This window comes from Cyrtonyx montezumae, unplaced genomic scaffold (genome assembly GCF_038088225.1).
Source record: "Cyrtonyx montezumae isolate F1298 unplaced genomic scaffold, pur_monq_1.0 scaffold_12, whole genome shotgun sequence".
NCBI classification, from domain to species: domain Eukaryota; kingdom Metazoa; phylum Chordata; class Aves; order Galliformes; family Odontophoridae; genus Cyrtonyx; species Cyrtonyx montezumae.
In genome coordinates this window covers 20,359,858-20,372,708 of record NW_027071848.1, presented here as the reverse complement: position 1 = coordinate 20,372,708, position 12,851 = coordinate 20,359,858, and positions in this window count along the sequence as shown.

Genomic DNA, 12,851 nt, shown 5'->3' with positions numbered 1-12,851 from the left:
AGAGGATAGACATACTGCATCATTTGAAATTTGATGTGGTTTAATTCACTGGAAATGAGTAAGAGGAATTCTTCTCTGTTTTTTTTTTTTTTTTTAATAGGAGAAAGGTGGCTGGAAAAATCACAGCTCTTTCTCATTTGGGCCACTGGTGTTATCAGGGTGAATCCAATCCACGTAGAAATACTCTGTCTCTCTTGATGTACTTTGGTTCCAGTGTTACATTCTTTGATAACTGCCTCTTGAACTACTTCCCTTGGCAGCCTGATCTGTAACCCAATATCCTTCTGAGTTGAACTTTTCTCCGTCATCTAGCTTAAATCTCTTTTTCCTTAAATTCAAGTTCATGCCTGTTTTCCTTGTCTCTTTGCTTTTCCTGCTGAGCCCTCAGTTTACATGCTAAGTCATTCCTAATGCATTCTGGGATGCATTAAAAAGAGCGTGGCCAGCAGGTGAAGGGAGGTGATCCTCCCCCTCTACTCTGCCCTGGTGAGGACACATCTGGAGAACTGTGTCCTGTTCTGGGCTCCCCAGTATAAAAAAGACAGGGATCTCTTGGAAAGAGTCCAGCAGAGGGCCACAAAGATGGTGAAGGGCCTGGAGGATCTCCTCTATGAAGAAAGGCTAAGTGAACTGGGTCTCTTTAGCCTTGAGAAAAGAAGACTGAGAGGGGATCTGATCCAGGTTTATAAATATCTGAGGTGTGGGGGACAAAGTGACGAGGCCAGACTTTTCAGCAGTGTTGGAGACAGGACAAGGGAAAATGGCCAGAAACTGCAGCACAGGAGGTTCTGCATGAATGTGCACAAGAACTTCTTTACGGTGAGGGTGATGGAGCACTGGCACAGCTGCACAGGGGGGTTGTGGAGCCTCCTTCTCTGGAGATATTCAAGACCCACCTGGACGCCTACCTGTGCGACCTGGTGTAGGGAACCTGCTTTGGCAGAGGGGTTGGACTTGATGATCTCTTGAGGTCCCTTCCAACCACTATGATTCTATGATTCTATGATTCCTACTTGAGGTTTCCTCCCATTTTTTACTTCATTTGTTCTGCTAATTAAGCAGCATGTTTCTCTTTTATTCATCTATGAGAATTTACATCTAAAGATGCTATATTATCCTTGCCATTTTTTTGTTCACTTCATCTATATAATTGATCGTGTGATGCAATGTATGTGACATGAAAGATTCAGAACTTTAAAAGCAAATTCTTGAATATTAATGATTCACTTAATTTATTTATTTATTTTTAATCTCTATTAGACCTACTGCCAATGTCTACATCTCTGAAATGTTTCCTTCCAGCAGGTGACCATCCGTGTCAGTTTGGCATTGATCATGCTACTCTGATGGCTCTCCGTTTTAAAGATTTTGTTGTTGCTTCTTCTGCATTCTTCCTGTATTACACAGAAAATATGTGAAATTTTTCCTTCTGTTCCTCATCTTTGTTTTGATTACCCTTCTGATCAGTTGGTAGTTTATAAGTTCATAAGTTCATAAGTTCATAAGTTCATAAGGTTGGAAAGGACCTATAAGATCATCTAGTCCAACCATCCTCCTATCACTATCTCTACCCAACTAGATGTTAAACTAGGTGTTTAATTAGATAACACCTGTTCTTCTAACTAAGCAAATCCTCCTTTATGGAAGAAAGATTCAAAAGGTACCAAATGGAGACTGGGGAGCATTTGAGTCTGTTTAGATGTGCATCACTTACCATTGTCTTTTACATCTCTGTCCCTTTTTTTCAACCTTTTTTTTAAGTGTGAATAGATCTGCATGCCTAATCTGAAGCAGTAAACAAAATCTGCTTTGGCCCCTAATCCACACCAATCAAAGGATTGCTTTCCTGTACTAATGTTCTTTATCACAAATAGACCTACAATCCTTGTCTTGTGATCTTCTTGCAACACCCTTCCACCTCATAATTAAATGAAGATGTCAATAAAATACATCCTTGTTACAAACGAAACAAAAATGACTAAAAGTAGTCCAACTTTTCTGCTCAAAATTAAAAAATTAGCTGCAGTTCCTCTTTCTACTAGACCCATGAGCACATACAGAGCTCAAAATACATTGATTCATCTTCCTATTTTCATCTACCTTTCTCAAAGCCATGCAGAGTAGGTGATGCTCTTCATCTTTCAGTGGGGAGATCGGGATCCCCCAAACCCATTGCTGCCTCAATATCACTGACTGCCACACTGTCTGAGCCCAGTCAAAAGATGAGTCATGAGTTATACAGAGCCTGAGTGCTTCAACATTGCATGTTTGAGTACAAAATGATGAGGAACATAGGGTTCAGTGAAAGATGTGTTCCTCACCAAGTCACACACAAGCTGTCAAAGGGAAGGACTGAGAGGTTCAGACCTCATTAACCAGAGTCTTTTACCAAACTGCTAAGACCAGCAGACTCCTACTGCACCACTTCTTACTATATTCATAAATTATTAAGTAACTACTAATATGCTGTAACAGATCACTAGTAAAACACAAGAGCACACTATTATGTTGTGGTTAGGAAGCAATCTTTATTCTGTTTATGTCTTACTGAGACAGTTGCCTACTTCATGCACAAAAAGAAGATTTAAGGGTGAAAGTTGAAGCTGGTCTTTACACTTCAGTAGGTTTCAGCAGGGCTATAAAAACTAAAAAAACTGAGCTCTTCTTTCAATAAGAAGGCATTGATTGGCAAAGGCAGAAACTATGACTCTCATCTGATTAGAAGAGCAAATCTACTGAATAATGGGATGAGGGAACATTATCATGCTACCTCAGTATAAACAGATTAAGAATATTTTTACTTTTATTTTTCTGCCCACACCTTCTATAAACTCTTGTTAGCTGCATGGTCTGTTTTTAATATTTTGAATAAATGCTTAGCCTGATCTGTGTGACGTGCCTTGCTGACCCAGGCTGCAAGTCTTCAGTCAGAAGCCAGCATCTCTCTCATTTCAGAAACAGAGCAACTTACACAAGCCCTGGGCACATGATCCATCCCTCATGTATGTTCTCCATTGCATCCAAAGTATCCAGCAGGTCAGGCCTGTTTGAACTGCGCAAGCCACATGGGGACATAACACTGGAGTCAAGAAAGGCAGAAATACCTCCCTGGTTCTGCATCCAAGCCTAGGGCCTCCAGCTCAGGAAAGACGTGGAGCTGTTGAAATGGGTACAGAGGAGTGTCACAAAGATGAACAAGGAGCTGGAGCACCTCTCCTACAAAGACAGGCTGAGGGAGCTGGGCCTGGAGACAGGAAGGCTCCAGGGAGACACCCAGTATCTAGAGGGGGCTACAGAAAAGCTGGAGAGGGACTCTTGGTCAGAAACAGTAGTGATAGAACAAGGGGTAATGATTTTAAACTGAAAGAAGGTAGGTTTAGATTACACATTAGGGAGGAATTCTTTACCATGAGGCACTGGAAGAGGTTCCCCAGAGAAGCTGTGGGTGCCCCATCCCTGTAAGTATTCAGGCCAGGCTAGATGGGGCTTTGTGCAACATGATCCAGTGGGGGGCAACACTGAAGGCAGTTGAAACTGGATTGTCTTTAAGGTTCCTTCAAATCCAAACAAGTCTAAGATTCTGTGATTCTATATGTAGGAAATCTATCTCAGGGAGAAAAGACCTATGGGAGGTTGGGAATGAAGAATAATCCACAGTTAAGGTCAACCATGTCAAAAGAGTCATCACCTGTACCTGTATGACCTGCTCAGATGTAGACATCTATAAGGTGAGTGCTGCTGAGGAATTACACATTCCGATTTCCCTGCTCTGGTCCTGCTCTACCATCTGTCTCCTGAGAACCCCTCTGAAGTTCACACAGTGGGTCCCCAGTGGCAGAATTTCTCAGTGTCTCTAGCTGTTAGTCATTAAGGACTCAGTACACAATTAGATGGAGGCTGTTCAAGCCACCAATGTCTGAAAGCTTTGCTTTAGGATTACAGTATTTTGGCAGATGTGAGGTGTTGCGTGTACAAATAACCGAAGTTGTTTGGTGATGGGCACTGATAATTTAGAAACTAACAGAAATGTTAATGATGGTGCCCTTAACATTCAGTCAGAGAGTATTTTGAAAACACAGTATGAGCTATCTGTGCATTTCGATGAAAAATCTCCAGAACATACGACATTTCCTACAAATTTCTGTACACAGCTCAGCTGCTTTCACTATCCAACCTCTGTTTTCTCTTTGCTGGGGTAAAACCTGAAGTAAATAAATAAACAAACTGCACACCCAGAGAAGATACTCAGTTCTGCGATATCAATTGAGAGCTCCAACAAGGAAGGGAGTACTGCAGGAGCAGTGGAAACTGCTAGCTACCTCAGCCCAGGATGTGTGCTGCCATTCAGGGAGGAAGGGAGCTAATTGTGGGTTCCCAGGTCCCTTAAATAAAAGTAAACTGGATTCTTTGAGAAAAGCAATGGTGAAAGAAGGGCTCTGGGAACAGATACAGTTCACCATGTGGAAAAGCATCATGGATGGGGAATGGGGTGCTAAGCAGGTGGAACAGTTCCTTTTCCTGCAGTCTCTGAAACAAGGCACACACTAAACCAAAGAAGGATGCTGAAAGAGATAGAAATAGAGATCAGAGGACATTATGATGTAGAAGAGTGAGGTAATGGGAAAAATGTGCAGCAATGACATGAACCTCCTTCTCATAGGAATGGTGTGCATAGCCGTGCTCTGGTTACAAAGGACAAGAGAGATACTGAATCTGCTCTTGAAGCCAACCCTTCCTGCCTGCACTTCAGACTAGGTGAAGATAGGCTCCAACATTTTTGCTCTGAAAGGAAAACAGTGTTGAATTAGCACTGTGTAAGTTAATAAAGAAACTGTAGATGGGGGAGAAACTTCAAGCTGCTGCCTTAAACAACTTGGCTGGAATGTCATCCTCTCCTATACTGTACAATAAATTGCAACTGAAGAGATGGGCTAGATAAAGAAATGATGTGTGGAGCTTGAAAGTTGATTTCTGCAAGAGGGATGTCCCTCTCCTATCTCTACAGATGCACAAGTCCCTAGTGCTTGCTGGGACAGTTTGCAGAAGCAGCCAGGTTGGACAGTACAGCAAAGAGCTTTATTTGCCTTATAAGTTGATGACAGCAGAAAACTGGGGCCAGACAAAATGCTTTGTCAGACCTTTCCATTACTGAGTGCTTCCAAGAGACGGAAAAGCTTTCAAAATCTGAAGAGCCAGGCTTTAGTCACAGCTGGACTAAAGTAATTAACTGCTTTCCCAAGTAATAATACTCTGAGTGCTTGAGTTAGGCAAACAGAAATAACAAGGATGTGTGGATATGTCTCCCTTTTCCCCAGACTCTTTCCTCAGGACTCATTTTCATTCATCTCAGTGAGTTTCCTTCCTGCAGGTGGAGTTGTGAACAAGGAGGGGAAAAACCCAAACACCGTCGGCCACACCAGGTAGCAGAGCTTTTGCAAAACTGTAACTCATTTCAGAAAAGTAAAGAAAAGGCATTTTCTGATCATCTTTTCCATACTTATATTTGATAATATCTACTGGATGCTGATAGCAGAGGATCCTGTTTGGTTTAGACATAAATGAGATGTCTAAACTTAAGAGGGTTAGAAATGCTTTCAGGGGAAGGAAAAGCCTCTGGACCTAAGGATTATAAAACAAGCAGGGAGCATTCACTTTAGAAGATATATTGACTTGTGACAAGAATTGGGTTATGAGCTGATATGAATGCTAAAGCCGAAATACGAAGCTACTTGTTTCAGTTACAGTTTTAAACTTTGAGCATGCACCCCTTCATGACTGAGACACAAAATGAAATACATCTGGTTTAGTGCAAGCCTGAGGTTTCCAAAGACATTTTCTTCATGTGAACTTCATTTTCTTTTTTGCTTTTTGCTTTCTGAAGGGGAAGATTGAATTTCAAATTTTACAGTTCTTAGAATTTTAAGATGTCGATAATGAGAAAAAAGCAGATTTTTTTTTAAGTTTAGGTTTCTTAACCTATATTCCTTAAAACCTAAATAAAAATAAATAAATAAAATAGAAGGGTTCTATAAGGAAAAGAAAGTCTGAGCATTTTCTAGTGAACATAGGCAGACTTTTGTGATGGCTGATTATTTTTTTGTATGAAAATTGGACAAAACTCTTTTTCATGATGTCATGCTTCACACCTAGATTAACCACAGTGATTTTAGCTACATTTGATTCAGTTTCTGGTTTGTTCAGCTCAGAAGCACTATAAAAACAAAACGCCATATGGGGCATGACCTCTGTAGAAAGAAAAACATAGCAAGGTCTTGGACTAATAGCTGTTAAATACTACTGCTGAGTTCAATATTGCTCTAACAAATTCCCTAAACTTTTCCAGTCCCTATTGATTAGAAAGTAGAGAAGAAGGATCCTATTCTCTACACCTGTTGTTTCTCTGGAAGCTACATATACTTATGTGAGTGTACTATACACACATATTATTTATTCATTATATGCTAGATGTATGTATAATGTGTTTGTCATTCTACTTGAGTAAACTGGAAAATCTCTTTGAGTAAAACTTAAAAACTAGTTTTAGAAATTCATGTTAGTGGGCAGGAGAGGTAACCAATCACTGCAGCACAGATTTTGGAAATTAATAATAATAATAATAATAATAATAAAATAAATGTCTTGGGTGTTTAATTCTTTCTTGTAAAGTGCTGTGAAGCTTTTACTAAATTCACACAAGTGAGCAGTCATCTACTTACCCTTTCCAGCCATTGCTTGGGCTACTTATGGTCCAATGATACACAGAAAAAGGAGCTGAGTAACACACTGTGACTTTTCAAGATTTCTGATGTCTTCCTTTGTGATTGTTATGATTCTGGGTTAACACTGACTTTTCATGAGAAGCTGCTCCTTTGGCACTAATTGATTTTTTTTCTCCAAGGAGGTTTTCAGTGGTTGCATACCAAAAAGTATGTTGCCTTGCCCAGCATATATTAAATTGTAAATTAAATAACAGTATTTTTTGTCTATGACAGACTTGTATTCTCCACTAAGTCTGTGGAGCCTACAGGAAGATATAATGGAACCAAGAGCAGACATCTGTTAATCATATAGCAAAATATGATTCTCCTGATGGAGAATGGGGGCTGTATTAACTAAACCAATAACGTTGGTGTAGTAGGTTTCCTTCTCCCAACTATTTCACAGTCTCCAAACCTACAAAGTCCTCCAAAATTAATCCTCCAAACCTAGAGAGTTCTCCACAATGAATTAGAAGCTTTTACTATTGCTATAAAGCAGTGCACAGAATCACCAGACACAAATCAGGACTTCACTGCAGTTGATGTTATGAAAAAGAATAGAAAGATCATGAGCGAATTCTGGAAAACCAGAGATAAACTTGAAATGAACATTTTGATTGCTCAGAATCCTTGAGCAGGTGGTAGTAGCTATGTAAGAGAGATTTCTTCCCACCATGTGACAATTTGCTCATTATTTCTTGTATTATTTCTTATTATTTCTTGTATTTCTTTCACAGAGCTGCTGCCATCCCATCTCTTCCCTGTCACATCCTTCTGCTGTATTTGTCAAGATAGTATTCTAGATTTAAAAGATCTGAACTTGGACCTCTGTTATATTTTTGTTCCATATTGCTCTTCAAAGTGCAATAAAACAAATCAACTAAGTTAAACATTGATACATTCTGAGAGGTAAAGCAAGGTTGGCAATGGGAGAAAAGCAGAAAGCCTCACTACATCAGTGCATTAAGAGTGGAAAGCTACAGCAATTTCTACCTGCATGCAAAGGGATGGAAATCACTAGGCTGCTGGGGGATAAATGTCATATGTAATTAAGGGCTGGGGAAGTAATTTGAAGAAGGAGAAATTAGCAACTGTACATTTACATGCACGCATGCCAAAACTCAGAATGTATCCTGTTGTGATGGGTAGATCAACCTCTGATTTAGAAACGTATTAATTTCCAAATTTTCTGAATACCTTCTCTTTTACTAATAAAGGGGTTGGGGGGGCATTATTTATTGTTACAGTACTTTTTAAAGCATCACTGACAAGTACAAGTGGGTTTCATCACAGGTTGCCTTGATTTTCCTTTTTGGTACTTGCTTTTTTCCAACACAGTAAAATTAATGAAGCTTTTCCTCAGTTTTATCAATCTTTGAATCTTTATAAAGGCACAATAAACACACAGTGTTATGGTACCCAGCACATCTCTGTTTTCTATTTCAGTTAGTAAGTTAAACAGCAGATCCTGTCTCCTCTATCTAATATCAGAAGAGGTAGTAATGTTGTCGGAAACTTGGAGATCAGATGAGGAATTCTCTCTTGCCAAAACACCTGGCTTTGATGGAGTCCCAGCAGGTTTATGTAAAGATTTTTCACAGTTGCTTTGGCATCTGATAGGGAATAAGTTCAGTAACTCTAGAGAAAGTGGCTGTTTGCCATGCAAGAATGTAGTATTTGAGCTAAATCTAATAAATGCCCAGAATGTATCGGTTACTTCCTGATTTCACTGAGTAATGTAGATGTAAAGATTTTTATCAACGATACTGGCCACTAGTCTTCAAGACACTATCAGAAAATCAATTCACTGAGACGAGATTGGTTATGTTCACCTCAGACATGTGTTCTGTAATGTCAGACACTTAATTAATATACCCCAGGTCTCCTGCGGATTTAATCTCCTCTCTGTCTATGCCTCATCTCCACTGTTACTGAAGAAATATTTGACAGTGAATTTCTATCTATAACTTTATTCTCCTTTTCAGTTCCAGAGCCTTGTCTTGATATCTACAGGGTTTGTAAGCTTCTGAGCCCGTAAGAATGAGAATGTAGTGAAGACCAGCACAGCTTTAGAAAATTATATTAAATAATCTCTCCCTTGGCTTTTTTCTGTAAAATTTGCCCCAGCAGTTAAAAGAACTAACACTGGAGAGAGACTTTACTTCTTAATTAATTAATTTATTTAATAAGCCAACATTTGCATGAAATTTTCCTCATCTGTTACTCATTCTATACTTTCAAAAGGCTAAGGTAGAGAAATACATACTTTTAAAATATTAATTGCTTCTCACACAGCAGAGGCGTGAAGCAGCTGACTCACCCCACTGATCATTTTTGTATGTTTTAAAATGTCATAAAGTCATTTATGCACAGCCCCCAAGAGTATCTGGGTCTTAAATGAAGTTTTAATTAGTCGTATGCCTTCCTGAATTCTCAATTAACTCAGCAAAGACACCTGGGTACTATTGAGGGAACATAATTATGACTTCTACTGAAGGTGCAAAAGAATTGTAAAAAAACAACCTCAGCAAGTTTTTAGAAAAGAGATAATCATAATTCTGGAGATATTATAAAGCAATCTAATGCAATCTATATAAATTGGTAGTTATTTTAGAATGAAAGTAGCACTGTATAATATGTTTAGTCCAGATTACCTTATCAGAGGGGGGTGTAGTCATGACAGACATTTAGAAAGAGGGATAATTTACACAATAAACTGTGGGCAGAAAAGAGAGAAAAGAGCTATAAAAGTTACTAAGAAATAACTGATAAACACAAGAAGTGTGAAAGCTCAATTTTTGTACCTGTTATCAGAATACATAAAGAGGAGTTTGCTCAAGGAAATTGAAAGACAATACATTTTAAATAGACATAAACAAGTATTTCCTTTAATTTCACAGTCTGCAGCTATTCTTCAAGGTGAGAAATACCTGGAAAGCCTGCAACATTTGTGTAACCATAGGTACATCCAAAATACAGTAGGAAGCTTCTAATGAAATATCTGAAATTCTCTAGGGGATAACTTTAGTACAACTTTGAAAGCATACGTTCCTGTGTGTTTCAAAACAGAAGTAACTTTGCCAATGGTGGCAGGCAGAAATGAATGTTGTCGGTATGCCAGTAAGTGAGGCCATGACCAGTCTGCAGAAAACTTCTTGCATCTTTCCTGACAAATACAACCCTACCCCTGCTATGGGACATTCCAGTCCATGGAATAATCTCCTTAAAATCTTTATAAGCCCCATCTGTCTTGAGAAAACAAATGGAAACTTGGCTGGTCGAGGAGTTTGGTAAAATGAGGGGAGTTACACCACTGACTCCAGAGTTGACTAGGATGCTACAAGAACTGACTGTAGAGAATATACACGCTGTAATTACTAAAGAAAAATTTACTATAGGAAATATTTGAAATCATAAGCTGGTGTTATCAAGAACATACTCATTTTATAGCATCTTTACAACCTTTTTTTATTTCCAAACCTTGTGAAAGTGTGGTTGACTGTTGTCTCCAGATGTTGACAGCAGTTCATCATTATCTAGATCCCAACTATATTATTCAGATGGTGCCCTCCTACCTTTTCTGCACTATTTATATATAATTCTGCCTTACAGTTAGCTAAAAAGAAAGGCTGCAAACTGATGAAGCTACTTGGTACATCGTAATTAGAGAACAGGGTTTGCTACTGTTGGATCCGCTGTAGCTATAAAACAGAAGTACAGCTGCCTATTAATTAGAAATCCTTGCAGGAAGTACTCTACACCTGTTCTCTGTAATGTTTACTAGTTTCCAAACTGTTTATAGTAGTATTATAAGGAATTTGATGCTGTAAACCCCTTGGAAACCAGCAATTCTGATTGTTCTGGGGATTGCTTTTTCTACTTGTCTGATTTCAGTATAGTTGCAACTCATTTTGCATGGGAAGTGACTGTTGGTGCATGAGAGTTACTGAGAAGGATTCTTTGATCTCAGACTTTTATCCTATCTTTTAATCTCATTGTGTCTTAGTTTGTTTTCTTTGTTGGCTTGACAGCAGAATTTGCATGCCTCACCATATTTTTACTGAGTCAGTGAGGTTTAAATAATGCTACTGGTTCTGTTTGAACAAGCAGCACCCATACACAGTACTCAAACCCAAACTATTGTCTTTGCCAAAGCCATTCCCATTGTGAGATGCTTACTAAACTGTCAGCTATAGTGATGCATAATTAGTGCATCACCTTGTTGGCCTTTGTGGAATGGCAGACTGGAGCAGTTTCCTGGGAGCATAAGTAACTGATTATTTGATAAGTCATCTTGGAGATTGGGAAAAAGGAAGAGATTCATCATGTAATTGCAGGAGTTAATTGAGGTGAGGAATGTAGAAGTCTAGACATGCTGCTAATCAATAGAAATTCTTTCAGGGAGACATAATGGTTATGGACATAAAGACAAATGTGAACATAAAGAAAAAGACTTTGTAGCATATAAATACAGGCAGGGTTATTATGAATAATAAAAATAATTTCAAGACAATAAAGTCACAGGTACCTGTTAGTGTTTAGAGAGCTGCAGGAGTGACTCTACACTGTTAGTCAACAAAAAGTCAAATGGAAAGCAGTCTTAGTTGAAAACAAAGTCAAACAAATTTCCTGCATCTGTGTTTTCTGTGGAAGGTGCTATTCCTGTGGGAAATCAGGCTGCCTAAAGAGAGATTGCAGTCACTCAGGAGGAAGTTATGAAGCAACTTGAGAAAGACAAATGCTGTGAATTAGCAGGCGCAGATGGTATTAATCGAGGAATCTCAAAGAAATAAACTGTGAAATAGCAGAGATTCTGATGAGGTCCTTCCATGTACAGTGACTGTTATTGGAGATTTAAAAGCATTTGATTCAATTCATTTGAATTTATGTCCTCAGCAGAGGAAGGCTTGCGTTGCAATCTACTGTCTGGATGGGATTCCTCGTGATTTCTGAGTGGGAATGACCATCAGGGTGCAGGATGTGAAGAAGTCTAATTCAGCTGGCTTAGAGGAGTGTGGCTGCTCAGAGGAAAATATTTAGTACTCCAACTTTCTGTAGATGGACAAAGGAAATAAGGAAAACCTGATTCCCAAGTTAAGTCATGGGAAAAGATTTGCAGTGAATGGCTGTTTGTTACTGTCAAGATGTCAGTGGTGAACAGGGAGTTGAATGAATCTGCAGAAATATGCAATTGTGGGAACTAAAAATTATAAAGAATTGGAAAATACTCTAAACTGATTTGCATATGTGTATGTGGGCTGAGAAACAAGATGTCAGATAACATAAGAATCAAATAAATAAGGGCTTGGAATTAGACCCAATATAAATAACGTATCTCCTCATAGTGCTAGAGAATTCATAGTAAGCTCTGTGGAGGAAAAATAGAAAACCTTAAATTCAGTAACAACTCGTATGGAAAACATCTGACAAATGTCATACAATACTATTCAGAAAATAAGAGTGCGAATTAGAAGGGTGAAGGTTTTATTCTTGTAGTTATTCACATAGGCATTTCCTGAGAGCAGGAAAGACAGAAATGTAAGAAGTTTCAGAAATTATTTTCACTGAATTATAACAGTGGCAAGATAGTAGTAAACATGTTACGTATAAACGATATCATTGTGGTTCTTCTCTCTAAATGTTTGGCTGTGATGTTAAAAGTAAATATTTCATTTTGTATAACTGTCATTTTGCTGTGCATGAGTTCAGAACATGCATTTTTTGAGCCTGCATATTGAAAATAGGAAAAAGGATTAGATATCTGAAAGACTAAGAAAAAAAATCTAGGGTTTTTCATTTCTACTGGGAATTGAGAAGAGAAAGAGATGTGGCTATTGAAACAAAGATGGAACAGATCCTAGGGGAAAAAAATTGCTGAAGCTGTAAGGACTACTTTTGAACTGGGCTCTTAATATACATTGTTTTGGTAAAAGCTATTCCAGTAATGGAGGAACTACTCCACCCAGCAGGTACAGAACAGGGGGTTCAGCAAAATTTGGAAGAGGGTTTACAGAGAAGCAATGTCATCTTCCAAAAATTTGAAAGTCACTCTACTAGCTGAGGGGAGTTTTGCGTAGTAAACCATGGTTAAAG